General features: G+C 37.1%; 1 protein-coding gene across 1 annotated transcript in view; it reads left to right on the forward strand.

Annotated features, from left to right (window-relative positions):
• The window catches only part of NPFFR2 (neuropeptide FF receptor 2), a 75,695-nt gene that overhangs the window by 35,252 nt on the left and 28,403 nt on the right, over positions 1 to 12,040 (forward strand). The gene's annotated exons all lie outside the window — the stretch shown is intronic.

The following is a 12,040-nucleotide window of genomic DNA, read 5'->3' on the forward strand; positions in this document are numbered from 1 at the left end:
GAGAAATAATAAGCAATTGTTAAAGAAATGGGAGGAAAAGTTTGGTCTGAAGGAAGCTTTCTTTTTCAAGAAATTGAAAGAGAAAGAAAGGTCCAATGTTTATGTTTTTAAAGAAAATGCTAGTCATGTGTTAGCATAAATATTTAATTCTGATGAAAATGAATTTATTCTCCTACTATAATAGAAAGTAATAAAAATTTACCCATTTTCCTCTCATGCACGCTGTTCCAGCGAAACAGTCCATTTGGTGATCCATCCCGCCACATTTCCCGATCTCATTTCCTTCTGCTGGCGCACCCTTCCCCCAGTGACAGAGGGACTATTCACTTTTTTTGGAAAACAAAAGGGAGTGCTTTAAAAGTTACATCAAGACAACAGCCTGTGAGATCTGCAGAAGTCTCGCCACTGCACTGCTTCAGGAATCTTGTCTCAGCCTATAAGCTTCCCTGTTGACCCCATATGAAATACCAATCACCACTACCCTTGCAATTCCTATCCCCCTGACCCTACTTAATATTCCACCTTGCAGATTATGCATGTACCTGTTATTAGCTCTTCCCAATTCTGCTAGTAAAACCTCCTTGTTTTGTGTTTACTGCTGTATCTCCAGTGCCTAGAACAGATAGGAGCACGTGGTAGGCATTCAACAAATATGTGAATGAATCAATTAACAAATGAGTAAATGAGCAAAGTAGAAAACTCAAATAGACCAATTTTTTTAGAAAAAAATTGGGAAGGGAGCAAGCAGATGGGTCTAGCTGACATAGCATAGAGGTGATCAAGTATAAGCTTCTGGAGTTTTCCTGAGGTTCATGTGTGTGACTTTTCCTTCATTAGCTGAATGTCTTTGGACACATTTATTTCCAAGTTTCCTCAATTTTGAAATATAGATAATAATTACAGCTTCTAACTAATAATTCAATCATGAGGATTGACTGTCTTAATAAGAGTGAAGCACTTACTTTACTCAGTAAATATATCAATGAGTGGCATAAAAGTACCCTCTTTTTGTTAAATCTTTTGGAGAATAACACCCATGCTATTTAAGCTACTTTAATGAGGAAAGCAGAAAAATATAATGCTATGTCTTGTGAAGAGCATCTAAATCTCACCTTTGACTAATTTCATTTATGACTACATATTTTTTTTCTAATAATCTGAAAATTAGCTGTGTCCAAAGAGCGATGGAGTATGACCTACAAAAGAGTAGCCTATGGACACAAAGATAATTAATTGTAGATTGTTAAAAGGAGTCATTAGATCAACACAGTTTTTAAAACTAATTTTATCATTGCATTCTAGGAGGCATTTCATAAAATTTGACATAAAAAGTCTTTCCTAATTAATGTGCTAACATACAGAAATAAATGAAAACTGTTTAAGTATGACAGAGTCTCCAAAGTCCAGCTGGAAAAATTCTAAGAAGTGGATTGTTTAGGCCATTTTTATTAAAATAGAAATAAGATAAAGATGGCCATGATCACTGTAGGTGTTGTGTTTATTATTACTCAACATGAAAGTTCCAAAGCATCTACAGTAAGACAAGAAAATAAACAATTCTGATGAAAACTATAATACAGTCAAATAACCTTTCCACTGACTGAGGAAAAAACCCAACTTTCAGGGGGAAATATACAGATAATTTCTACAAATAAATAAAGAAATGACAACCAACTCAGTAGACATGTTGCTTGAGATACACGACAAGAATACTGGAGTGGGTAGCCATTCCCTTCCAGGGATCTTCCTGACCCAGAAATCAAACCCAGGTCTCCCACATTGCAGGCAGATTCTTTACCATCTGAGCCACTGGGGAAGCCCAAATATACAGAGAATTTCTACAAATTAATAAATAAATGACAGTCGACTCAATAGAGATGTTGCTTGAGATAGAGATAGGAAGTTCTCAGCAAAATACGTCTAAATAGTAACTATATGGAAATATGTTTATCCTAGTAATAATGAACTATACATTAAATTAAAAATTAGATCATACTTTTCACATATGAAGTCAGAAGGGGTGATCATACCCACTTCCCTTATTAATTGCTGACATTTATCAAGCACTGATGATATACTAAGCACCATTTTCATGCTCCATATATGTTAACTCACTTATTCTTCATAACAAATACATGACTTAGGTACTATTATAATTATTCCCATTTTACACCTGGTTAAGCTGAGGAACATGGAGTTTTAGTAATTTGTTCAAAGTCATAGAATTAAAAAGTTGCAAAGCTAGGGTTTGAACCCAAGCAGACTAGCTCCAGACTGTGGCTTTAACCACTACTCCAGATTTCCCTCATTGCTGTCAGTATAGGAAAAGAGCCCTTCTCATATATTACTCATTGCAATGAGAATTCTAGCCTCTTTAGAGAGTAACAGCACAATATCTATTGAGATTAAAATGTTGTGTATACTTTGGCCCCACATTTTACTTCAAGGAATCCATTCCCTAGGGAAAAACAACTCAAGAATGTAAGGATATGTATATGAGACTATGGAATACAACATAGAGTACTCAGGAATAGAGGTTAAATGGATGCATAAGTGTAGAGTAACAATTAAAAGACTACTGCATTCCTGTAATGAAACTTGTAATTGCTTCCTTAAAATTCATTTCCATATTCCTAGAAACTTTATTTTTATTTGGCAATTTTTTCTATATGTATTCCCTTCAACCCATGCCAATAGCCCATGTTCTTTGAAAGATGGTTACAGTTAATTCTACCTTAGTTTTAAGCATGAGCTACATAACTGAGGTCATATTAGTGCTATAAAATAGTATTTTCTGCAATGATGGAAATGTGCAAGATAGTAGCCAGCAACCAATAAGCTACTGAGTACTCAAAATGTGGCCAGTGTAACTAAGAATACAATTTAACTTTAGTCACATGTGGCTGGTATTTACCATATTAGTGCAACCTCAATTAATCAGTGCACTATTATTGCCTGAGCACAATAATTAGTGCAAGGATGGTGATGTTACTGATTCAAATCATGGAGAATGATCGAGTTTTCCCAGGGCCTTCTGGGAAAGAAGTTTTCTGCCTCTTTTTAGAACGTGCTTTTCACAAACTCTCTCTGGACGTAGATAAGGCATTTTGTAGTCTCAGAAGTAATTGAGGGCCTTACCGGAAACATGAAAGAAAGTCATCTTTAGAATAAGTAGAAACAAAGGAAGACAAGTGTGGACAAACACAAACCAGTTTCTTTTTGATGCTAAACTATTGAATAAAACTAACTCCGTAGTTGATCCTACTTCTATTAATATATTTTCCAGTAACATATGCCATGAATCACTCTTATTATTAAACACATCTGTTGTGGGTCTCCTCTTGGATTGGAGTACGTAATAGATTGTATCAATAAAAATAAGATTTAAAACTTTCAGTTGAAATTAGTTCTAAGAAATATTGAAAGGCAAAAAGCAAGATGCATAAAGATTATGATGTTACATTTAAGTGAATGATTCAAAAATACTTAGAAGTGAGAGATTGCAGACAAAGGGAGAAGGCTAGAATGATGCATATGGCAAAGGATTAGAACTGGAGGTATCAGTATGAACTCACATTTAGGTTAATATAGAGAAACATGGTTATGCATAAAAATAGATGTGTGCATATATAGGTGCTGGTGCACATATTTATATTTCCATGCTCTGTCAGCTAAGAGGGCTTAGAAGCAATGATTCTGTTATTTCCCTCCAACAAGCACACCTAGAGCTAGATCTTGGTTTCCAAAACTATGCTCCAATAACCAAAGCTCCTTAGAGAAAAGGCTAAATATGGGATTGGGGCAAGAAACTTACTAGGTGAACCTGAAGCATCTCATAGTGCCAAAAAGTAAGCAAGTGTCTCCCCTCACCTCAAGAGAAAACGATCAGGGGATATGTTAAAGGAAGTGAATATGAGAGCTCCCAGTAACCAAAGCTGAAATAATCTGAGCAACAAAACAAATGAACTAGTATTGAATGGTAATCCAAAGTATAAGGTATATCTCATGAGTCCATCTTGATGTAAATAAACAATGAATAAAGAAATGGGAAAAAGGAGACAACTCCCTATAAGAATTCCAAATAATTTATATAGCGGTATACTTCATCTTCAAGATGCTGGAGCATACCCCTCAACTCCATAAGTGTGGGCTATGCATGGTATCTTCCTTCCAAAGAGTAGAGTATGGAGAGTTGGGGGAAGAGTGACTCTATGGAGGAAAAATCGGACAAATACACCTCAGTCAGGAGATTAAAGTCAATGTCAAAAGTGACAGTCATACTAATAATAGATACCCTTGACATATAATTATAATGACACTATTTCTGTGGTCTCTGTACAAAATACACAACTTCCATGTATGTAATCATGGGAAAAACAAGAGATAAACGTCATTTTTAGGGACTTTTTTGCAAAATACATGACCAACACTCTTTACAACTGTCAAGGTTATCAGAAACAATGAAAGTGTGAAAAGTTGTCACATCCAAGTGGAACTTAAGGAGATGTGGTGGCTAAATGTATTGTGGTATTGCGAATGGGGTTCTGGAACAGAAAAGGACAGTAGGTAAAAACTAAGGAAATATGAATTAGTTAGCAATAATGCAACAGTAATTTAACAAGTGTACTATACTAATATAAAATATTAATAATAAGGAAAGCTGAGTTTAGAATATATGGAAATTCTCTGTGCTATCCTCTAAGACAGTAGTCTTAAGCATCATGTAATAATGATTGAGGGAGTGAGAAACTGGAAGGTAGTCAGAGGAAAAAAGACTGTAGCAACACGGAAAATACCCAAAGCATAAATCAATCAGAGCATGGAACGTAAAATATATCAATCATTTTGTAAGCATATAATACTTAAATATGCTTGTGAACAATTCAAATATTCCAGAAATATAAATGAGAATACTGATGAAATCTTAGGATCAAGCAGGGAGGTTCTTATTCTTTTATTTCTGTTATTTTTATGCAGTACCGATAGTAAAATATCAGGACCAAATAATGTAGACACTTGATGAGGGAAAAAACATAATTCTGGACATCATCCACAGAAATTATGATCAATTGATCTGGGGTTATTTAGCTTGAAGAATTTGCTTTTTTTTTTAGCAAACCAATCCCTCAGGCTCCAATGTTTCTCATACCCTAACATGTTTAATAAACATACTGAAATACAATGAATGTCAGTATGTTTTGGTAATCTCACCTAGCAGAGCCATGGATTCATAGAGAAGAGTATAATTAAATATAAAGCTCAGAAAGACATGAAGGAACTGATATTTTATTGAATTTTGACAAGTGAGTAGGATTCTGGGCTGTAAGATAAAGAGTGTGGCCTACAAACAAAATACAGATAGCACAGCCAAGGTAGGGAGGAATGAATGACATACTTTACGTATTTGGGAAAGAGCAAAAGGGCCCCTCAGGCCACAGGGCATAAGGGATGGGCAATAAGTCTAGGACAATAGGTAAATGTCAAGTGTAGCAAATCACCATCACTCTGTGAAACCTCTTTCTTCTAGTTTATCACTAATCCATTTTTGTATTAAAGAATCAAATAACCTAATTTGGTCTATGTCACAGGAAAAATACTATGAAAGGATTGATTGCAAGAAGAGAGTTGGGTGAGACATGTTTTGTATATTTGATATTTGGGGAAAATGCAATATTTTATCTTTATTATAACTATAACTAAATAAAATTGATTGTACACATTTGTTTGCATCTCACTTTATGAAAACTGCATGCAAACTACTCCCCTAACAAGCATGTATCCCCAAAATGAATATTAAGCATCAAATGCATTAGAATAGACAAGAAATCAAAATTAGACTGAAAAGAAGTCATTGGCTTTGACTTAGGAAGTAGCCTTAAGAACAGATTCACTGAAGAGTGAAGGCAGGCACCAGTATGGACTAAAGACAGAGAATATTATTTTTCTTCAGGAAAAATGATGAGTAAGTGCTAGACAGAGAGGCAAGTTTGAGAGTCATTTTAGGACAAATACGACCTAATGTATCTAAACCATGAGAGAGGGAGAGTCTGTGTGATAATCATCCCCAGAAAAGGATCACTCATCACTCACTTATATTGCACTCCTAAACTGGAGATCTGTGATGTAATCATAGAAGGTTGTTGAAGAAGCAGTGTACACCATCAGCAAGACATATTTTTAATTCTTATTCAATGATGCTGCCTATAGCAAATAGAATTTTTAATAAAGAGTAAAGTATTGCCCTTTTAATTGCAAAGTAATAAATGATCTAAATGTAATCTTATATTTTCTTCAAAATGAGAAAATATCCCCCCACCTCTGTGTATCTAGTAATGACTTGCCAACATACATAGAAAAATAAAATGTCTTAAAATAACATCTTTTTTTTTAACATGTGCTCTGTCAGTTCAGTCGCTCAGTCGTGTCTGACTCTTTGCGACCCCATGGAATGCAGTGCGCCAGGCCTCCCTGTCCATCACCAACTCCCAGAGTTTACTCAGACTCGTGTCCATTGAGTCGGTGATGCCATCTAACCATCTCATCCTCTGTCGACCCCTTCTCCTCCTGCCTTCAGTCTTTCCCAGCATCAGGGTCTAGGGTCTAGTTGCATATGCTCAGTTTCCATTAGTTACCCCTACTTTTATCCTAATGTTCAAGCTATTTAAAAATTTGGCATTGTTATTTAGTTGCTAAGTCATGTCCCACTCTTGCGAATCCATGGTCTGAGTCCGCCAGGCTCCTCTGTCCATGGGAATTTTCCAGACAAGAATACTGGAGTGGGTTGCCATTTCGACCTCTAGGGGATATTACCGACCCAGGGATGGAACCTGAGTCTTTTGCGTTTCCTGCATTGGCAGACAGATTCTTTACCATTAGTGCCACCAGGGAAGCCACTATTTAAAAGTACCCCTTTCCTAAATCAACTATACTCCAATGAAAGTTTTTTTAAAGGTAAAGTAAAAATATTCTTTCCTGAGTTTCTTTTATCCAGACTTTCACCAATGTAACCTATGTGTGTGATACGATATATTTATACATTTTTCTATTTGCAGGCATAAACTACTAATAGAAAAACATTCTGTCCCTATAGAACATATTGTGGGACCACTTTAAGCACTTCTACCACCTCTTCCAGGAGCTGCGGTGGACTAGGCAAATAGAAAAGTAATGGCTAAATCTAATAAAAAGTAAAATTAAATATAAAGAGAAGGAACATTCAGCCACTCTCCTATTCACCACCCTCTCACAACTGAGGTCCCTTGCTTCTCTTTCCAGATGACCTTCAATGAGGAGAATACAAAATTTATTTGTATGAATTTAGTCCTGGGGTAAATGAAGTTCTTTTAAAGGGAGGTAGAATATTAATTTGGGGCTTTCCTGGTGACTCATTGGTAAAGAATCTGCCTGCCAATGCAGGAGACATGGGTTCAATCCCTGGTCAGAAAGATCCCCTAGAGAAGGAAGTGGCAACCCACCCCAGTATTCTTATCTGGTGAACCCCATGGAGAGAGGAGCCTGGTGTGCTACAGTCCACGGGGTTGCAAAAAGTCAGACACAACTTAGTGACTGAACAACAAAGAATATTAATTAGCACCCCAAAATGTTTTTACTTTGCCAGTCTTTAACACTAAAAATGAAAGTGCTACAGGCTCTGCCAGGCAGCCCTCACCTGAAGGAGCTCACAACTCAGATAAGAGCGTCATCTGGAACCATCTAATCTCTTAGTACAGATGCGTCTGATGTCTACAGCAAACCTTCCATGAGGCTCTCATTTTCACTTCATTCCATTTTCCTGTTTAGATATGACAGTTTTTTTTAAGACATTTTAGCTCTAAGGAAGTCAGTATTTATTGACATATTCTTATAAAAAATTGATTTGCCTCAGAGAATATTTCACTCTAAAGTGAGTGTAAATTAGGTTGAGTTTTCCTCCTCCATAGATTTTAAAGGTCATTTATATTGTTCATATGTGTGTTGGGTTGGAATGGTGGTGACATTTCCTCTTTTCTTTGATAGAACTATTCTTATATTAAAAGTAGAAAGCACATATAAATTAAGAAAATAATGGTATCTGATCTCTTACGATGTATAGTTGATGTGTTATCTCAATGTTTGTTCAAAAAGGCATGTTATAGTTTATCAGGCAAACTTATCATGCTTTAGCATTTTGGAATTCCTCAGTAGTAGACTGTCTTATTCATCACTAAAACATAATTTTCAAACACCATATTTTTATTTCTATGTTGCAGCTAATTTGTAATAAAAGTTGATCATGTATATTATTTGGCTATATGTTTTATTTTACAGTGAGGATTTGCATGAATAATACCACTAAAATTTTTAAAAGACAGTATTATTTGAAAGCATACAATATTTTTTTAAACTAGTAACTAAAGAAGCAAAGACCAAATCATTTTTCTTCTATGTTTTTAAAAAACATTTTAGTTTGGGATGACTGTCAATTCACAAACAGTTATAAGAATAAAACAGAGAGATTCTATGTCCATTGATCAAGCCTCCCAAAATGGTAATATCTTACATAACTATTACATACTACTACAATGAGGAATTTGATACAATTCATTGACCTTACTCAGATTTTTCCAGTTTTATATATTCTTCTGTGTGTTTCTCTTTATTTCTATGTAGTTTTATACTATGTGCAGACTTGTTGGACCATCATGATAGTCAAGATACAGAACAGCTGCATCTCAAGTGTCCCTCATGCTTCCTATAGTAACAGCCACCTCCCATTCTCCAACCTCCTTAGGTCCTGGAAACCACTAATCTGTACTCTATCTCTAGAATTTTGTGACCTCTAGAATGTTATATAAGTAAAATGATATGGTATAAAAAAGTTTGAGATTGATCTTTTCCACTCAGCATAGTTCTTCTGAATTGCTTTTGCACATTAGTCAAAAAACAGCTGGGTATGTTTATGTAGATCTACTTCTGGGATCTCTATTCTGTTCTATTGATCTATGTGTCTATCCCAAATTGATCTATACTTTTATTTATTTTCTATCAAAATTCACACAAGATTTTTTTTGTGGACATAGGTGAGTTCTTTCTGAACTTTATATGAAAAGGCACAGGGCCATGAAGAGCTTAAACAACTTTGGAAAGAAGAAAGTGAAAGGCCTCTCTCTACCTGATACTAAGGCTTTCTATATAGCTACATTCATAAAGGAAATGTGGTAGTGGTACAAAAATAAACTCAAAATGGATCAGAGACCTAGATATAAAACTTCAAGATAAAAAAAGAAAAGAAATAAAGGGACTTCCCTGGTGGTCCAGTGGCTGACTCCAGGCTGCCAATGCAGGGGGCCTCAGTCTGATCCCTGATTGAGGAACTAAGATCCCACATGCCACAACTAAAGATCCTACATACCATGACTGAAAAAACAACACAAAACAAAACTCAAAGTGCTGCAATGAAGATTCACGATCTCTCATGCTGCAACTACCACCCAGCATAGCCAAACAGCCAAATAAATAAATCAGTTCAGTTGCTTAGCCATGTCCAACTCTTTGTGACCACATGGACTGCTGCATGCCAGGCTTCCCTGTCCATCATAATAAATAAATGTTATTTTAAATTCATATCAATGTATGACAAAACCCACTGGAAAAAAATAAATAAATAAATAAATAAAAAAAACAAAACCTAGACTGCTGCATGCCAGGCTTCCCTGTCCATCATAATAAATAAATAAATGTTATTTTAAAAACCTAGAAGAAAATAGGAGGAAACATTTGTGATCTTGGTTAGGAAAAGATGAAATTCATAAATTAGACTTCATAAAAATTACAAACTTCAACTCTTTAAAACTCTGATTGAACCTTTACCAATATACCACCAGACCAGGATATGTAAAGGAGAAGGCTAATAACTGATTTCATAAATTTTAGTTGACCTCCCAATATCTACTTCTGAAAAAATTTAGAGAGGCCGAGTGCAGTGAACACTTGAAGAGAGTATTTTGTTGAAGAAAACTGGTAAAGGACAGATTAGGAGAAAATATTTGCAAACCACACATCTGATAAATGACATATCCAAATATATAAAACTCTCAAAATTCAGTATTAAGAAAATAAACAATCCAGTGAAAGCTTGGCAAAAAACTTCAAACAAACACATAAGATATATACATATATAACAAATAAACACATGGAAATGTACTTCACCACCATTATCATTAGGAAAATGGAAATTAAAACCATACTGATTGGATAAGGCCAGAAGACAATGGAGTTGAAAACCCTCAGCTCATCCCCTAAGAGCATACCAAAATCACAACTATCTATAGAATAATCATCTATGAAAAAGACCAAAACCTACCAGAAAATATCTACAATTAAACATAAGATGAAGGAAACACAAGCCAGGTAGACTTATAATACAATCAAGTCCCCTATCCACAGGTGGATAACTCACAAACTGGAGAATTATATCACCGCAGTTTTACAGGAGTGAGAGTTCTGAGCCCCACGTTGGACTCCCTAGTCCAGGGGTCCTGCACTAGGAAGACAAGCCCCCCCCTCCCCAAGCATTTGGCTATGAAGATTAGCAGGGTTTAATTTCAGGAGTCCCACAGGACTAAGGGAATAGAGACTCTGCTCTTAAAGGACTCACAAATAACCTCACATGCCCCAAGATGCAGAGCAAAAGCAGTAATGTGATAAGAGTCTGAACCAGTCTTACCTCTGGTCTTGAAGAGTCTTCTAGAGAGGCTGGGGTCAGCAGTGGTTCACCCTTCAGACATAGTCAGTCTGTTGTGTCCAACTCTTTGAGACCCCATGGACTGTAGCCCACCAAGTTCCTCTGCCCATGGGGTTTCTCTGGGCAAGAATGCTGGAGTGGGTTGCCATGCCCTCCTCCAAGGGATCTTCCCAGGGATCGAATCCTGGTCTCTGGTGTTGCAGGCGGATTCTTTACCCTCTGGGGCTTCCCTGGTGACTCAGATGGTAAAGTGTCTGCCTGCAATGTGGGAGACCTGGGTTTGATCCCTGGGTCAGGAAGATCCCCTGGAGAAGGAAATGGCAACCCGCTGCAGTACTCTTGCCTGGAAAATCCCGTGGACGAAGGAGCCTGGTAGGCTACAGTCCATGGCGTTGCAAAGAGTCAGATATGACTGAGCAACTTCACTTTCTTTACCGTCTGAGTCACCAGGGGAGCCTAGCAATCAATTAGGCTGGGGGCCAACTGGGCCTACCAGACTATGGCACAGTCAACCTGCCATGACAGAGGGACCCAAGCGATTATCTTGGGGGAACCGTTAGAGCATATATTGGGTTGGCCAAAAAGTCTGTTCGGTTTTGGTGTAAGATGTTATGGAAAATTCTGAACGGACATTTTGGCCAACACGATAGTTGGGGTGAGGAGCTGGGAGTGCACTGCTGGGATGCACAGAGCATCTCCTACAGAAGGCCACCTCTCCAAGGTTGAGAAACCTAACTAACCCCCACCACAGACATAAAAATACCAATAGCAACGTTGACCAAATGAGGCGGCCGAGGAACAAGTTCCAGGTGAAAGAACAAGATAAAACCCCCGAAGAACTAAGTGAAGTGGATTATAGGCAATCTACCTGAGAAAGACTTCAGAGTAATGATTGTAAGGATGATGAAAAACTCAGGAGATTGGATACACAGTGCACAATGTTAGAAGTTTTCCTAAAAGAGTTGGAAATTATGACGAACAACCAGAGATAAAGAATGTTGTCATTGTTCAGTCCCTAAGTCCTGTCTGACTCATTGCAACCTCATGGACTGCAGCATGCCAGGCTTCCCTGTCCTTCGGTATCTCTCGGAGTTTGCTCAGACTCATGTCCTTTGAGTTGGTGATGCCATCCAACCATCTCCTCCTCTGCCGCCCCCTGCTCCTCCTGCACTCAATCTTTCCCAGCATCAGGGTCTTTTCCAATGAGTCAGCTCTTTACATCAGGCAGCCAGAGTATTGGAGCTATAGCTTCAGCATCAGTTCTTCCAATGAATATTCAGGGTTGATTTCCTTTGGGATTGACTGGCTTGAGCTCCT

This window comes from Cervus canadensis, chromosome 26 (genome assembly GCF_019320065.1).
Source record: "Cervus canadensis isolate Bull #8, Minnesota chromosome 26, ASM1932006v1, whole genome shotgun sequence".
In the NCBI taxonomy this organism is placed as follows: Eukaryota; Metazoa; Chordata; class Mammalia; order Artiodactyla; family Cervidae; genus Cervus; species Cervus canadensis.